Source organism: Tyto alba, unplaced genomic scaffold (assembly GCF_018691265.1).
Source record: "Tyto alba isolate M040663 unplaced genomic scaffold, T.alba_DEE_v4.0 Super-Scaffold_38, whole genome shotgun sequence".
NCBI lineage: Eukaryota > Metazoa > Chordata > Aves > Strigiformes > Tytonidae > Tyto > Tyto alba.
Genome location: NW_024881313.1, coordinates 5,625,532 through 5,642,504, shown reverse-complemented (window position 1 = coordinate 5,642,504; position 16,973 = coordinate 5,625,532). Strand labels below are relative to the sequence as shown.

Genomic DNA, 16,973 nt, shown 5'->3' with positions numbered 1-16,973 from the left:
CATGGGTTCTGAGGTATGGCTACAAATTTCATTTTCATGGTAGAAAAATTTGCCTCTGGAGATTGGAAGATTGACCCACAGATGCACAGAAAATACCCACCCTGCCTCTAAAAACACTCATGGCACAAAAGAATTAAATCTAGAAGGGAAAGAAAGATGAAGCAGATCCCTATTCCTTCTAAATTTAAAATATAGGAAATAGTGTCTTAAACATGGAGTATATATGTTGAAGCTAAGGTTGGGTGTTTTAGATGTCTCTATCTTACTGTCCATTAGCTGCAGACTGTGGCCTTGAAGAATTAATGGGCAACATAAGCAGAAAATAAATATGAAAGGTATTTCAGTCCAATGTAATTAAAAGCTCTATTACCATGTAATCTCCCTTCCAAGGAAATATACAGTATTTCTGGTGTGTCAAAGCAGTCTAACGCAATGAGGCGTCTCAGGGTTTTGAACCACCCTCTGTGTTTCTCCCCTTCATTGAGTGTCATTTCTGCACGGCTTCGCTTGCTTGAATGTGTGCTATCAGGAAAAACTCCATGAGAAAACTGCCACTCTCTTATATATGTTGGCGTATGTAACACCACCATACCCACGGTATACACCTGCATTTGCCATTAGTTGCTTTCTTAATAATAAATTATTGAAGACATATTTCCTTTACTGTTTACCTAAAGAGGGAACAGCTAAGAAAAGCTGCATACACTGAATTCAAGAAGGGGATATTTCTTTCCTACTATAAACAGAACTGATTATAAAACCAGAACACAAACTGAGCTCCTTGCCCTTCAGTTTTGTATGAGGTTACATTTCTTTGCAAGACTCTAATTTCTTCAGATTTTTACTGCATTCCAACCCAGGGAGATATAAACCAAAGCAAACAAAGTACCCCCCAAAGGAGTCTCTCCCCCTTAAGCGGGACTTCTATTTTTAATTCTCTACAGCTTTTAAAACATTTGAATGGGAAGCCTCCATCAGTCTTTAGTGGAAAAGAATTCCTGCTGGTCTCTCAGGACATCCACTCCAGATAATCTCAACTGGCAGCTCGATGTAAGACCGATATCTCTTCTCAGAGGGGTTCCTTGCAGTCGCATTTCAGCACATTCTGCCTTTGCAAAGAAATTCTTTAAACAGTCATATTTTCCTCCCTCAAAGATGAATTAGGAAAAAGAAAAAAAAAAAAAAAAAAAAAAAGGAGAAAAAATATGTATGTTGACCTTCTTGCTTGTTGGCAGTGAATCTTTCACACTTTCCTGGTGCCTTTCCCAAAGCTGGCTCTCAACGAAACACTGCACTGACTTTGCTCTGGCCGACAGCAGGAATGCAATCAGGCACCGCTGTGACGAGGTCTGCCTCTGTCTTCCCCATCACATCTCCAGGAACCCTTGCTCGCCGTGACCCCAAAAGCCTGGACCCCTCTCAGACCGGTGATGGGACTGCGTGGGAAGCAGGAGAGCTCTTACACCCATCACAAATACGAGACAGAAGAAAATTGCAAAAAAAAAAATTAAAAAGGATTGTATATTTCCAACAGCAGAGGAACAGGGTGGGAAAAATTTTAAAATACGTGCATTGTGCCTGAAGTATTTACAGGAAGGCTCCTTTAAAAACCTTAAACTCAAGAAATTTATCTGTCCTTCCAAGAATTTCAAGGCAGGAACTACCTCCCAATGCTCCCCAATGAAGGAACCAATTGCTTGAGAAGAGAGAAAACGTGACTGAAATGTGATAGCGAAAAACAAAGAAATCTCTAATAAATTAGAAATTCTTTCTTGAACCTTTAGGGCGCAGTCTGCTTGGAGTCTGGTTTAATCTGTTGCCGTAAATAAATCTATTGAAGGAATTTTCCATAAGCTTTATCAGACAGCAAAATTCTGCAAGTCACATCACTACACACTGTGTGATGCCTCTGGCAGATTCAACCTGGTTAATATTTATGCTGCAATCACCAGTGACTTCTTGAAACCTTAAAGGCAATATCTCCACAAAAAAAAAAAAAAAAAAAAAAATAGCCCCAGAGCTCCTGCAGATGGGCTATCATCATAAATTCACCCAAAAGTGGAAACTCAAATAACAGATGTGTGTTTATAAACACAGAAAATAAAGTAAATTACTAGATATGCTTTCCAAATGCTTAGAGCTTCAAGGCAGACAAAAGTCCATATTCACACTTGCCCACACCATGAGAGCTTTCCTGCTTACCTGGGAATTTGGATTGCCTTTGTTATTATCAAGGGGCAAATTCTTGACTGGTAAGAATAAATCATAATATGCCTTTGCTCTATGGAATGATCTCCAAGTGATTAACACCACCTTTTACCTCCCCGTAACAACAGTTGTTTCCTATTCCCAGATGAAGAGTGCATGGAGGCATGTGGGAAGATTGTGTAGGATGTGGGAGCTGCTGACAAAAACGTAACCTTTTAGAGGCCACCTATCTATGTTGAAATATGGTCAGTGCCAAAAGGCCGATAAGGGGTTAAGAGATCTCCCCCACCTTATCTCTTGCACACTCTTATCTGTCCAACAGTCCATAATAAATCAGAGAAACTCTTCTTCCATTTGGCTCACTCTAAATTCATTGCTTCCACATGATTTGGGAACATTTTCCTGACCTTTCATGACTTCTCAGATATTGCACAGAGCAAGAGGTTGGAAGAAGTGCACCAGGGAAATTCAGCAGGTATAAAATATACCTGCAACTGGGTGAAGTCATCAGTGACGCATCACTCTTGGGATCTCTCCTGGGCTTCGCTCTCTGCTGCCCTTTCTGCCTTTGGAAGGATGTGCCTGAGATAGCAGTGCGTGGGGAAGGCCCAGACTGGATCCACTGCAGAAGGGGTGGCATGAGAAAACATGAGGTCAAACACCACAGAGCCCAGACACTGCTTTGTGCACTCCCAAGGCCCTCCTGACATTTGCATGTGATTATCAAGAAAAGACAGCTGGCACATTAGTTAGCTTCGGTAGCAAATGTCCCAGATGTTTGTCCTCTGCATTACAATTGACCCTTGATGTTGAGAGGCAAGAGGTTTTCTGAAAAAAGGCAAAATTATCACTCCCATTTCCCAGTGTTTTCATTATATTTAAACACATTCATTCCATCTTTCTGATCCATCTTTCTCTCCTATTCTCCTCGCCAGGTCCATCACCTGAGTCTGAGCCACCACCCCAGTTGAAGCCACTACTCAATATCCTGGTCTTGATCCCCTTCTTAGGGAGCTTACAAAAGCCGTACCATGTATCTGCCTGCAGCAGTAAGGGATTAGAAACACCTAACCAAAATATCTCTCCAGGTCTTTTATATTTATAAAGATTCAGCTTCTCCTCCACGCATCCAGGAAAGACTCAGGGTTGATCACCTTCTTTTGGGTTCCATCCCCACCCACCAACCTGTCCTGCACCTCTTCTCTGTGCGCTTCAATATGCCATGTACCAGCAGTTGCTCAAAAGGCATCTGTCACACAGAGCAACCCTTGTTCCCTGTGAATTGAAGCACCACATTGGATCATTTTGGTTGGTCCCAGCAACTGCCCCAAATGGCAACTTACAAGACTAAGACCTTGTCAGGTTTTCAGTGCTTAATAGAGGTCTCTTCTGCCGAGGTGGGGCTGTGGTACCCAGCAGTGTAAACCCAGTCCAGGAGATGGGGTTCTCTGACGATGGTTACCTAAATGTAGTCCTACTGCTGCTTCTTGTTCATGTCATTGCCTGCACAAGACTCTTTCTATTTAGTATTCATAATTTAAAATACATTTTTTGTTGTTGTTCTGTCTTCATTCAATTTCATGAAAAAAGTAGAAGGTACACATACACTAACAACTGCCATGCTGTAATAACATATTTGCTCACCCAAATGGTGATACAATTCCAAGGGTTTGGGTTAGTGGGCTTCCACTGCACACACAATGTGCATGTGTTTGCCTTTGTGGTATAATAATGGTTAAAAACAATACAGGCATATGTGTTAACAAAAATAGTAAGACAAGTTATTTGGTGGTGTAACTGCATTGGCTTCACTCAAGTTACCCCTGCATTGAATATAGTCCCTTATCTCTGTTTCATATAAATTTAAAAAAAAAAAAAAAAACAACTTTATGGTTTTCAAGGCAGATGTCTTTCACCTCAATAAATATGACATGAGAGAGTATAACCTAGAAGGAAGAGGTATCTGCCACTAGCCAAATGATTTCTGGAAAAAAAAAAAAAAAAAAAAAAAAACACAAAAAGGAAAAGAAAACCAATCCTATACCTACATATGGTATTTAATATATACCTCTAATGGAATGAGCTTCATAATTTATTCTGGGGTTTACCTTTTCATGAACTCTGTCTTGTTCCTGCTCATGAAAGATTTTCTGGTGCTTCGGATATATTAAAAGCACATCATCTCTGTCTCCCTCCTCTCGTTTCTGTGTATTCACATATTGATATATTTTGCTGGTGCACATGGCACAGTAATAGCAGTAATACTCTTTGCTTCTACTCTGTTTTTTGTCTCAGGATCTTGTGCCAAGAGTTATAAAGTGAAGAGCCTGAAGTTAGGTTTTTATATTCACGCTGAGGCCCTTAAATTACAGCCCGAGTTTCGGAGGTGCTGACTTCAAACGGAATTGGCGGTTTGCAATACTGCTGCTCGGGGTCCTTAGCACCAGGGTACAGGTTTAGCGCACACATGTCTAACTGTGGTCCATGAAGGACTCGTGGTTGTGGCTGCTTCTGCATCACCACACCAGTTCACCCTCGGATGTACGAGTTTTGGCCACATCAAAGGGGGTCACGTCACCGGTGCCGTGAGGGGCAGCAGTCACTGGAACGGGGCGGGCAGGTGGAAAAGCCTAACACCTGATTTGGTTAGACAAATGTTTCATCGAGCACTCTGGAAGTGTCACACATTGTGGATTTTCAGGGCCTTCCAAATATTTGTCATGTTCAGGCACATTTTTACCAGCCAAACTTCCGTTGTGCAGAGCAACCTATGCCAATGAAAGACACCTTTACCTGGCCGACTTGAAATGTGTTACTCTCACCCCTGCTATGGCACACAGCCTTTTTGCTCACATAAATCCTACAGCTCGCCTTGACATCCCATCGATAAAGTCCGGGTGAGCAAAGACTCCCCGCAGCCGCAGCAGTGTTGCCCTGCAACCCCAGCAGGGATGCCCTGCGGAGGGGTGGCAGGACCCGCGTGGGAAGGGGGGGGCACGCTCCTTGCGCCAGGAAAGGATGGGTGTCTGCAACCTGCTGGGGTTTATTTTTGTTTTCTTAACTGAAACAGCTCTGTTGGTATAAAACATGTGCTAAACCAGGCCCAAATCTTCTAAGAAAATCCCAGCTCACGTAGCCCCTATTTTATTCAGCCATCCATCTCATGTTACAGTTAATGGGAATAACATGTGATTTTCAAAAGACAAACTTTTACCCAACTTTTCCTGTGTATACATTTCCCTCAAATTTCTAGATTTTTACTATATTCTTTTGCTTTATTATTGTTAAATGATTTCTATCATTTAATGGCAATTTGTCCTGTTTACTCAACGCACTCAGCAAAAGAAAATGGAAAATTGTATACACCGAAAGAGAACCCTGGTTCTTATCTCATTGCACAAATATTGTTTTTTTAGGAAAGTGTGGTTCTGATAGAGTCAATTATTCTGCCAACATTCTCTCCCAATTTTTCTGTTTCCCTTTTCATCTCAGTTTTTCCCTGCTCTATGATTTGCATATTTTATTGAGAAAACAAACATACTTTGTAGTCCAAAGACTGGATAGGACGAGTTCATATGAGAAAACTTCAGAGCGTGTGTAGTTTATTTTTTGTGTAATTGATTTTGTAGTAGATAGAAGCCATGGTATAAACTAACAGGATAATGTTTTTGATCAATTTCCAATGTTTAATTACAAGTCTGCTATAACTAATTTCCTTCGTGTGCTCGCAGCTGCTATGCTTTTGTCATTGGCTTATTTTTCTTTGAAAATCTGAAAGGCATCGACTTTTTCAGTGAAAGTCGTCTGCCCTGATTGACTCCTGCAGACACCTCATTACCACAGTCATTCTGCAAAGTTGTATAGCTGTTTCGAACCTTGCATTCAAATAATTTAGGGGTTTTTTTTCTTTTTAATTAAGAAAAAAAAAAAAAAAAAAAAGCTGTTTTGAAACACGATGGAATATCTGGCTCATTAGAGCATCAGACCAGTCGGCTCTGCAATATAAAAAGCCTTGTGGGAAGAGCAGCAGAATTTACTGGATTGGCTACACCATTTGTTTGTAAAAGCTACATGTTTTGAAAGAAAGCACTAGGTGATGATCGGATATTTGGTTTGTTGTTTTTTTTTTTTTTCCACAAAGATAAATGAGATGTCCCCTTCAACGGTGTACTTTAATAGGGAAATCTACCTAGTGAAATCACATTAAAAATATATTTATCCTTCTTTTTTTTTTTTTTTAGGGAATAGCTTTGTAGCTTATTAGAAACTATGATAATATATTGAAAGGCATAAAGGGTGGTGGTATCACACCAACCTCCTGAGGAATGGCTGGGTTAGAAGCAGAAGCTGGGGGCAAATCTGATGATCTTAACTATCCCCAAAACTGAAGGATCTGCAACTATCTGTGAGAGACAGAGATGAAATCTATGTCTAATCAGTGTCTTTGGTCCCCTCTCCTGTGGCAGAGCAATGCAAAACTCAACCTGCTCGCGCTGTGGGTTATGGATGAAGGGTCAGACTGAGTAAACTCTGGACCACAGCAGGACTGGACTGAATATGACCCATAGATGTTTTCCCCAGATTTGTTCTTAATATCATCCTGCTTTTTGTCTTAGCATATGGTGACCCATCCCTTATTTATTCAAAAAAAAAAAAAAAGCCTAATTTGGGCTTATTCTCCTCTGGATCTGGATGTTCAGCTCTCATTAATGTCAGCTGCTCCTTAGTAAATCTTCAGGCACTTGAAATAATACAGTCAAATGAGGAGAATTAAGGCTGCTTGATGGGCTTAAGAGCCACCAGTCCGTATTTTAGAAGAGGCAGCTAAGCCAGGGATGGGAGAGTAACATATATCTCCAGCTCCTGATGTTAATGAAGACAACATTTTATATCAATGATTACATGCAAATGCAAATGTATGTAGATTGTTTACTTAGACAAGAGATTTCATACATCCATCTCTGCATTCCTCCTCCTCCCCCTATCTTTTCACCCAGGAAGAGATACTATTGTTATTCTAGTCCTCTTTCTCTTGATTTTATTATCTAACAGAGCTATAAAAATGACAAGAAAATGGATTTTTCAGACAGCAGTCTCCTGTTCCTGGTGTAATTTCACACTGAGCTACAGATACTGACAACATCAGATGGTTTATACGTTTTTCCTTTAATTGTATACCGCAGCCCTGTTTCCAGTGAGGTGCTTACCACTACATAATTAAGAAAGTGTTTAAAGTGCCTGGCTGCTGTTAGGTGCTGGGTGCGGAAAGGGCTGCGAGGGTGAGGCGGGCGCTGCTGGGGATGCTGTGCTGGGGTGAACCTGGCCCTTCCCGGAGCCGGGGAAGCAGCCTGGGTGCGGATGGGGGGACCGTGCAGTGCTCAGAGGGGCACCGGAGGTAAAAAAAAAAAAAAAAAATGTGGAGGGGAGGCAGAGATCAGCCCCCGTCACAAAGCCACCAGACAGTGTGCCTCCGTGGGAGGTTCACATGCCAGAGAGACCCAGCATAGGGTTTTTATGGAGGTCTTGAAGATTTGGGCTGAGGTTGGGGGTTTTGGCAAGGACCTTGCTCCGATTCTCGCACAGCCCCTCACGCTAAGCCTGATCCACTTGAAATGCAGGTAAAAGCTGAGAGCCAAGTGCGCTACCTCCTGACCACAGGCATGGTTTAAGACTCAGAGGGAAACAATAAATTGCCCTTGTTGTCTCAGCACTCAAACTATTTCGGTGTTTTTTTAATAGGATAAAAACATTTCTCATTCTACAAAACAAAAAAGAAACCTTCATTACATAACTCTCTCCCTCCAAAATGCAGCAACAAAGCAAGCACCCAGCCATATTGCACATTCATAATTTGGCCTTTTCTGTGGAAGGTTGTGACTAATATTTCTGTGTTACACGGGGGGATTTGAATACCTCATACCCCATGGTTTTCTCTCCCCGGGGCAGCTCTGCAAATCCCAGCATAAATCATAATAGCTAACGGCAGATGTCAGTGAGCAAATTTGCCTGGTGATCCACTGATGTGCTGCCACAAGAATTATCAGAGCTGGATTGGGGAAGGAGGCAGCCGGGGACTCTTTTTGGGGTGACATAGTGCGGCCAGGTGCTGCTGGAGGCAGTGTTTGTCAGGGTGAGGGCACAGCAAAAAGGGGCAAAAGGAGGAGAAGAAAGGTCTGGCTTGAAGAATAACTGAGAAGCACCTCTCCTCCGGGAAAAATGTTTCTTAAATAATAAATATTTTGATTGATTTGGAGTAATATTTAACAGATGTGGACAGAATATTCTCCCCTAAAATAAGATACACTTAATTGAAACAATATTCCTCATATCACTATCTGCAAATTCAAAAAGCTTATTTTAGCTTAGGGATAAAATAAGCTTAAGCAATAGGAAGGATAGCTATCTCCCCGATTTTTTTTCAACAACTACCTCTCATCTCTCAGAATTGTTTGTTTTACTAAGAAAACTGCAGTCCGAAGCCGATTTACAGGAAGCTCAAAGCCGTGGGTTGCAGTCACTTTTGCAAGGGCTATTTATTTTTTTTAGCAGCTGACAATAAAAAAAAAGTGCCAGTCTGCTCCATATGCAAAGCAAAGGATTAACCAGGAGAGGAACACTAATAAATTTCTTTCCTTCAGGAAAGAGCCAGCAAAGCTGTGGCTTCAATTTGATTTAGCCGAACACCATTGCCCATTGCTTCAAAATACCCTGCACCCCCACCGGCTGGTATCACAAGGAGCATCGTTTTCAAGGAAAATCACATGCAGAATCATATCTACAACTGGCATGCATAATTACTCCATGTTTTCTCCAGAAGGGATTATCCTGTGGCAATAATTATGTCAAAAACATGCCCCAAAGAATAATATTTCAGACAACTGCAGCCATCAAACAAATACGCTGTATAATTATGTTATTTTTTCCCCTCTGAAAGCTCTCACTCATATTTGTATCTTGCCTGCCTAAGACCTCCTCCAAGGGAAGCACCAGATTGTTTCTGACGATAGCACATACATCAAAGTGGGGATGGCAAAGCCAGCCTGGCCAGGCTCTCACAGCAGCCCCCGGCAGGTCTGGCTCAGATGTGGAGCTATGCTCGGACTTTGCCCCGAGCAAAAGATGCCACCTCCAATATACAGAACTGTCATGAATTTGTTTTTTGTCATAAATGAAGCATGGGTCTGTGCTTTAATTTTCCTCACTGCCCTCTGTCAGGTAATAACCATAAATATTGTCCTGAATCATTAAGTCACAACCTGAAATGTGATCCTGCCCAGTTCCCAATCAGACAGCCATCTGGAAGATGAAAGAAGTCTATTTTCATTTTAGAATGATCCAGACTCTAATTTGTAGTAACAGTCTTAACAGGCTGTTTCGGAGACATTAACCAGAGACTGGTCGTGGTTGCTTAAGGAGGGGGCATTGTATATGCTGCCTAAAGCATGCATCGCAGGCAAAATACCCCGTCACCGCTTTGAGCTCGCAGCATCTGTGGCTTTTTATTCCAGCGCCATGTTTCTAAATGGGCACAGGTTATGCGTCCAGGGTGACTGGAAATATACAGTGTCGTAAAAAATGCCAACACGTTTGTGAGAGACAGAAAATAGTGTTTCCACAAAACTAACAGTGGTACCACAGGTCGTATAAATGCCTCCTATCTTAGGGTTAATTCCATGCTGAAAGCAAATATTTTTTCTATATATATAAATGTATTTATACATACATATATCTTATGATTTTCTGGCTACTGAAAAAAGTGTTTCCACCATCAAAGTGCTCTTTTATTGCAACGGTGAAATACTTTTTACTCTTCAAAATCAAAGTAAAAAACTGACCAAGTGATTATTCTGTTGAGCAAAAGCACTGTCAGTCAAGAGCTTCTCATTACGTATCTGAAGCCACTGTCCCCTCCTGACCGGCAGTACCTTCAGTTAGTGAAGGACATCAAAGACCAGCTGGCCTGCAATCACGCAGAAGGAGCCCAGCAGATGAAATAGGAAGCACGTGCATTGGCTCTCCCTGCCAACATGCAGGAATGCTGCATTTCTCCTCTCCCCCAGCGGCTGCAGCCCCGGGTGTCCCTGAGCAAGCCCCTCAAGGTCTTGTTTTTCCCACTTGTGAAATTAGGATAATGCAGTGGTCTGGAAGCACAGTGGGTCCACTAGTATGTGTATGTTTGTCTGTGACTTGTGTTGCTAGGCTTAAAATTAAAACCAAATTAAATTATTTCAGTACAAAATTTTAAAAAGCTACAGCCTTAATTCTGAAGGACAGGTAACTTTATCATAACTCTCTCCATTCACTTCCAAAGAGGAATTCAGAGATGTTTCCCTCATTCTTAAACAGTGATGAAAGCACAGTATTCAGTGCGTCCTTGTTCTCATTCCCTTGCTCTCGCAAACCTGCCAATTAAAGACGGATGCAGGGGCACAGAAACGCATCTAACAGCAGACACCTCTCAAGCAGAAGTTCAGAGGGGTGATTATTTGGCTGAGTCTCCTATTTTCCTTGATGTTTTATCATCCTGGGTTATGTTTCCTTTAAAGCTTACAGAAAGCATTTGCTCTAACAGATGTGTGTATGTGAATGAGCTTAGCCCAGAGATTTGGAAATGACCACAGGGGGGTCTCTTACAGGTGGAGATAACTGAATTAGCATCCTTCTGAATAAGCCCTTCTATTTTCCTAAAATGCTTTGAGTTAGAAACGGTGCAGAGAGAAGATAAGGAGCAAAATAGATGCTGTTTGCCTGCATCTCTGCACTGCAGATGTACACTAAAGCAGGACTATATTTTAGCAGGTAGGACTGAAGTGTGTCTTGCACAGGGAGGAGAAAAGAGAAGGAAAGATAAGGATTTAACCTTCTGAATGTTGTTGCTGAGGAAGGCATACCTTGACATGTGTCCTGCATCCTGGAAGCCAGCTTCAGCCCCCGTGAGAACCCCGGTCCCTGACTTGGGTTACTCTTTGGACCCTTTGTGCCCTCTGGGACAACATTTCCCCTGTGCACACCACCGTACGCATGGGTGTCCTACACGTTTCCTATCAGACTGCTGAGTTATTGGTGTTTTCACCTAAGGTTCACAATGAGGGGAAGTAAATGCACTCTGGGTGCAATTGCCCCGTGCTTCACCACATGAGGCTTGCTGCAGCTATTATTTGCCTCCCAGCAAGGCACTAGCCTGGGTCAGTAGACTCTGGTGCTCAGAGCTGCATGTGGCAAATGGAAATCTCCATTCTGGACCTGATACATGAATAGACAAAACAGTCGCATAGCAGGAGAAAGGAAATTCCCTACAAAGTCCTCACTCTCCTGATCAGAAACTGCTGGAATAGTGAAATCCTGGATGTCCTGGCACCAGAAGAGTTGTCCGTCCTGACCTCCACAGGGCTCACATTCAACCATGGAGGTGAAGAGGTCTGTGGAAAATCCAGACTTGGACCTCTATTTCTGTGACCAAGAGACTATTTTTCCTTCCCCATTGCAAAGTAAACATGTCGGAGTAGCAGCCACCAAAAAACAGCAGGAGCACAAAGCACTGAAAGCTTTGCCAGTATTGTCTTTCCAAAAATATGCAAAAGAAGCTTTTTTTTCATTCTTTTTTAAATGTGAAAGCATACACGCTATAATATTACAGTGCAATGGACCGAAAATAAAATCACAAGCATGATCTGGCGTATCATACCATGCCTAGTGGAAAATGTCCACCACAGCCCTTTGAAATTGTTTGGTAAGTTTTTATTTTGCTTTTTTAAAAGTCACATAATTTGGACAAAGCACAGTTGTGATAATAGGGAGCGTGCTGGGTCTTTCTACATTCCACGGCTGTAATAATGAAGCCATTAAATTACTAGGTCAGAGGCCCCAATTCGCAAAGAAATAATACCAGTTTATTATTTCTAATCTTATTAAGTTAGAAAATTGTCTCGAGATGTAACGTCAACCTGTAATGGCTGAAGTATTGATTATATTAACCCAATGCTCATGGATAATTCAAAGAGCCTGATTTCATCTAATTTCTGTAATTTTTATAACAGTCCGGCCCAATTTCTTTATGGCAAACTAATCTAGAATTATTTCTATAAATAATGAAAATGTATTATAGGATTTGCTACGAGTAAGCCAATAAAACATTTTGTGTGATGGCTAGCAGAGTGGGGTTTTAATCCCTTTCTTCTTTATCTTTCCTGAATCATGAATCTTCTTTTCTTCTTTTTTTCTCCTTTTTTAATCTTCCATTGTCTCTTTTGGAAATATATATCCACATATTTCAGAAATATCCATAGACTTGCTTTGTTCACCTTTTAACTGAAATTGATGGGTCCTTTGAAGATTTTACCTAGATAAATATAACAAACAATATTATTCCAGCTCTGCCAATTGTGAATTTTCCCCAGTTTTGTACAATAGCTGCACTAGCAAGGGAGGTATTGTAAAATTCCAGAAACTCCAATGTCTTTGGTTCGTGGAGCAAATTTTTGAATTATTTTAATTTGCTCTGAAGTTTTTAAGAAATATATAGTAGTGTATGTGTGTTCACAAGTGATGCACATACACTTATACTTGCAAGCACACCTGGATCTGGTCCAAGGTCCATTAAGCTCAATGGGAATCTTTCCATTACTTCATTGAGCTTCGGATCAAGCCCTAGGGGGGCTGGTTGATTATAAATATACATTTTCTAAGGCTTGTTTCTGATCTTCCCCACTGACCTCCCTCTGCACCACTTCCCCATTTTCCATCCAGAAACCCCAGCTTGACAAAAGCTATGTTTGAGGATTTTTCTGTGCGTCCTTTTCTGCCTCCATCCCTGCGGCTTTCCTATCAAAGCACTACATGCATTAAGAAAATTAATGTGACTTAAGTTACTGAACCAACCTGAAGGCTAGTTCACTCAAAAATATTTCCTATAAGGATATTTATTAGCTCAGAAGACATGTGTGGGCAGAGCATGTTATTTAGTGACCTGTAATGCCCAAATAATGATCACAATAAATCAGTACTCATTACTATGTAAGGGAGGTCTGGATCGAGTGACTCAATAGGTAATGAGGTATAATTTAGTGCCATGGTATTATTTTACAGAGTATTTGGGGCAGGGGGCAGGGGGAGGGAAACAGGGGCAGAAGGGGGTCTAATTACTTCAGATTTCTCATGTGGTGATGAGCCTCTAACTTTGGCTGGTTGCTTCAGTGGGGTGTTAGAGGTCAGGCCTTTAATTGCTATTGGCTGCATTTGGCTACATTAAGTGAATAAATATTTAAGGTCTGGACCTCTAACACTGGGTTAAATGGAGCAAGACCGGGGCTAAAATCAATATAATGGGATATAAGGAGGGGGGAAAAAGAGCATTGAGGTAGAAGATAAAGAAATGAAGTCCATCCTCATGAATGGGTGAGGGGGTGGATTTGAGGAATGGGGGCAACAGTGCCATGACTTGCAGGCAGCAAAATCCAGGACCTCAGAGGGACCGGCATAGCTAATAGCACCCAGGCTAAAAGGCCCCAATACCTTGTTTTTCAGCCTCTACTTTGTGCTGAGACCCCAGACACATTACTGCTTCTCTCCTTCCGCCCACCACTGTGGGTGGCACTATTCCCTCTGGCACTGGCGGGCATCCCTCAGTCATCCACAGGGAAGAAAAGATGTGCTGCGGGCAACACAAAAGGGAGGGAACCCCGAGATCTCCCTTTTCATCCTCACCAGCTGTTGAGGTAGCCTGGGGGCAGCAGAACCCAGAGACAGGCTACTTTATAATGCACATGTGCATCCCAGGAGCAAGCTGTTCCTCACATAAGTATATCTTCCGCAATGTGTTTGCTCCCTGCTTCCAATTTCTTAAGCCATGTCTGGAGGTTAGCTGCGTGTCAACTACTCAAATTAGTAGTGGGCATGAGGTGCTGAGCTTGCCATTGCCAGGGTCCCTAGGTGAAGTTCTTCAGAGCTGAAATGCCTTAAAAATTAGTTACTCCATCTTCTGAAATGGCCTTGAGTGATTTCTGTTCTGGGAATTCACAGTCTGGAAGCAAAGCTGAACACTCCCAAGTTGTGAGTCTTTGAATTTCAGGGATACATGGGGCTTCCAGCAGAACATGGGTATCCAGACCCCAGAAGCCAGGTGCTGGGCTTAGCCTGTCTCCTCAGTGTAACAGTTCAGGAAAAGAATGGTATATTCTTTAGCATGAATGGAGCCAAATTGTCATCTACAGAAATGCATACTCCTTCTGGTGGAAAGGAGACTGTGCCAGCTCATCTCCAAGCTTCTGATTATATCTGTTATGTCTGGATGTTAGGAACTGATGAGGCTCATGGGAGACGTCAGTACAATTCCTGACTGGAAGATTCAAGTGGAAACTGAAACTTTTTCTACACTCTAATACCCAAAAGAGCAAAGAAAAATGTTCAAAAATGATTCTACATTCCAGCTTTTCCTCATTTTTCCCCATCTTTCTCTCTCCAGACAGACAGAGTGAGAAGTGGAGAATCGCTCAGTAACTTCAGTCCCATTCTTCTTCAAGACCAAGCCTCATTAGATGACTTTGAACAGATGCAACAGAAAATCTGTATTTCAGAAGTGTGAAAAATAAAAAGACGGAAAAGAAGCAAGAGACAAATGCGAGTCCTGAAAGTAACATGATGTGTGAAAAAAAATAAAGAGAGTAAACAGCAAGAGCTATGTAGCATCAATCAGTGTGTGCAGAACAATATCGTGTTCCTGAATATTTCAGAGCAGGAATGAGCCATTTCTCTGCAGTGGATGTCATTTTAGATGGGAGGGAGATCAGAGACTAGGCTGTCTGTCCATGAGCTCTCCTACCGCCTGCTGTGGCTACTGTGCAGGTTAACACTGTGTGCTGCACAAGGCAGGCTCCAACCAACGTGCTCTTCAAACCTTGCCCAAGGAACATCATTACAGATATTTTTAAATCTCTAAAGGAGGACTTGCTACTTAGCAACTGTCCTCTGATTTCCCAGGAAAATGAAATCTGTGCAATGATGCACAATGCTAGAACATCTGTGTGTCACTCCTCTCACTCTGAATTTAGCAACTGATTTTAACTAAATTCAACAGAGCAGTAGGGGACTCAAAGATGTGAAATTCTGCAAATTTCATTAAATAACCAGCCATGTAGAGGAGACAGATTCCAGTGGTTCCTATGCTGTCAGAAAGGCTACCAAGTGAGCTTGACCACACAAACTCATAGGTACTAGACACTAGTGAATCCACAAGGAGAGCACCGTTATGAGTTCCTCAACCATAGCTAAAGAAAAGCGTCATAGCTTACTAGACAGCAGAGACTCCAAACACAAACTACAGAGCCACTAGAAACCAGATTTCACGGATCTTATATTTTAGAGTTTTAGTGCTTAATTTTCACATGTATAATCCGCAGGGACTCTACAAAGCAAATTTAGAAATCCTGGAGCGATTGAGGCACTGAGCAGACTTCAGGACTGCAGATAATATACAGAGGATTTTTATTCTAGCTCCCTTTCCATTCCCTTCATTGGCCTTCAGGTCCTCCCTCGGCTCTTTTGCAGGTTATCTGAGTACTGATAACTCTCAAAGGTTGCAGGTTATAGGGAGGCCATGTGTATGATAACACGGTATTATTTTTGGCTTGCTCATGGTTTTGTTTCTGAACGAAAAGGGGCTCCTTTGTTCTAGATGTGGGTACAAGCTGAAGTGAAATACCCAAAGGTCTGGGTGACTCTTTGACGTGTCCAGTCACCACCGATTTCTTACTGTCTGGAGGCCTTTGACACAGCAATCCATTATTTCTTGGTTTAATTCTTTATGCACGGCTTTTCATATTGATTACCTAACATCATTAGTTTTGGTCATTCCATACAAGAGACAATGGAAAGATCAATTTTAACCATATGAGCTAAAGGAACTTGCTCTTAAAGCATCCAGGGACTGGAATCATTTATCTTCTGCTCTCTGAATCATAAATCTTTTACAAGTGCAGCATTAGATTCATTGTTTGCTACAGCCGCATGTGATGTAGTCGGGGATCATTGTAAAAGTGTCCTACATTGCAGTGTGAGGCTGTACCCATAAAGCATATTAATGTACAGTATTGTCATGGAAATTGTCATGAGCTACTGCAGAGAGCATGGTTTTCACAAGAGCTGTGCAAATCATCAATTGTTTTTAATTTGGTGGCTGAACTGGAAAGAGAGAATTTGTTTCTTTTAGACCTAGAATGGAAAATATTTCCTTCCTCAACTAATCAAAAAATGTTTTGCATCCAAGAAACAATTTTTTTCAGGCTTTTTATAGTAAAAGCAAAGGGAATTTGGAAAGGAGGAACTAGCTTCACAAAGGGATTTTAGTGACATTTGTAGAATTGGGCACAAAACGGGAGGTAGTCCATTTACATGCAATAACTATGCAAATAACTGTGAATAAGGCTCTCACACAAAATATAGGAATGTACTGTTCAGGCCCATGTCTGCATGTTTAGAATCTAAGAAAGAAGGGTAAATGCTGAGCTACAGGCTCCTTCTTAATCACATCCTTAAAAGCTGTATTGCTTTTTGAGACAATATATACAAATATAAGAGGAAAGTTTTGAGCCATGGCCTCCCACATCCTAAGTCCCTACCACTGGGGACAGAGGGAGGAAGTGGAAAGACAAGATACATCTGAACTTCTGCTCAGAGCCTGTACTAAAGCTTTCCAAGCAAATTTTAAAACAAACCATTTATCATTCTTGTGTAACAAACTAGCAGTGTCCAAACTCTAAGAGATTATGCGG

At 41.7% G+C, this 16,973-nt stretch overlaps 1 long non-coding RNA gene across 1 annotated transcript; it reads left to right on the top strand.

The window, feature by feature from the left end:
• The first annotated feature begins 11,828 nt into the window (after nt 1-11,828).
• Nucleotides 11,829-14,878, top strand: LOC116961224. The gene is made up of 2 exons (XR_004406883.2): nt 11,829-11,938; nt 14,669-14,878. It is a non-coding gene; the product is annotated as an uncharacterized LOC116961224 (long non-coding RNA).
• The last annotated feature ends 2,095 nt before the right edge of the window (nt 14,879-16,973 follow it).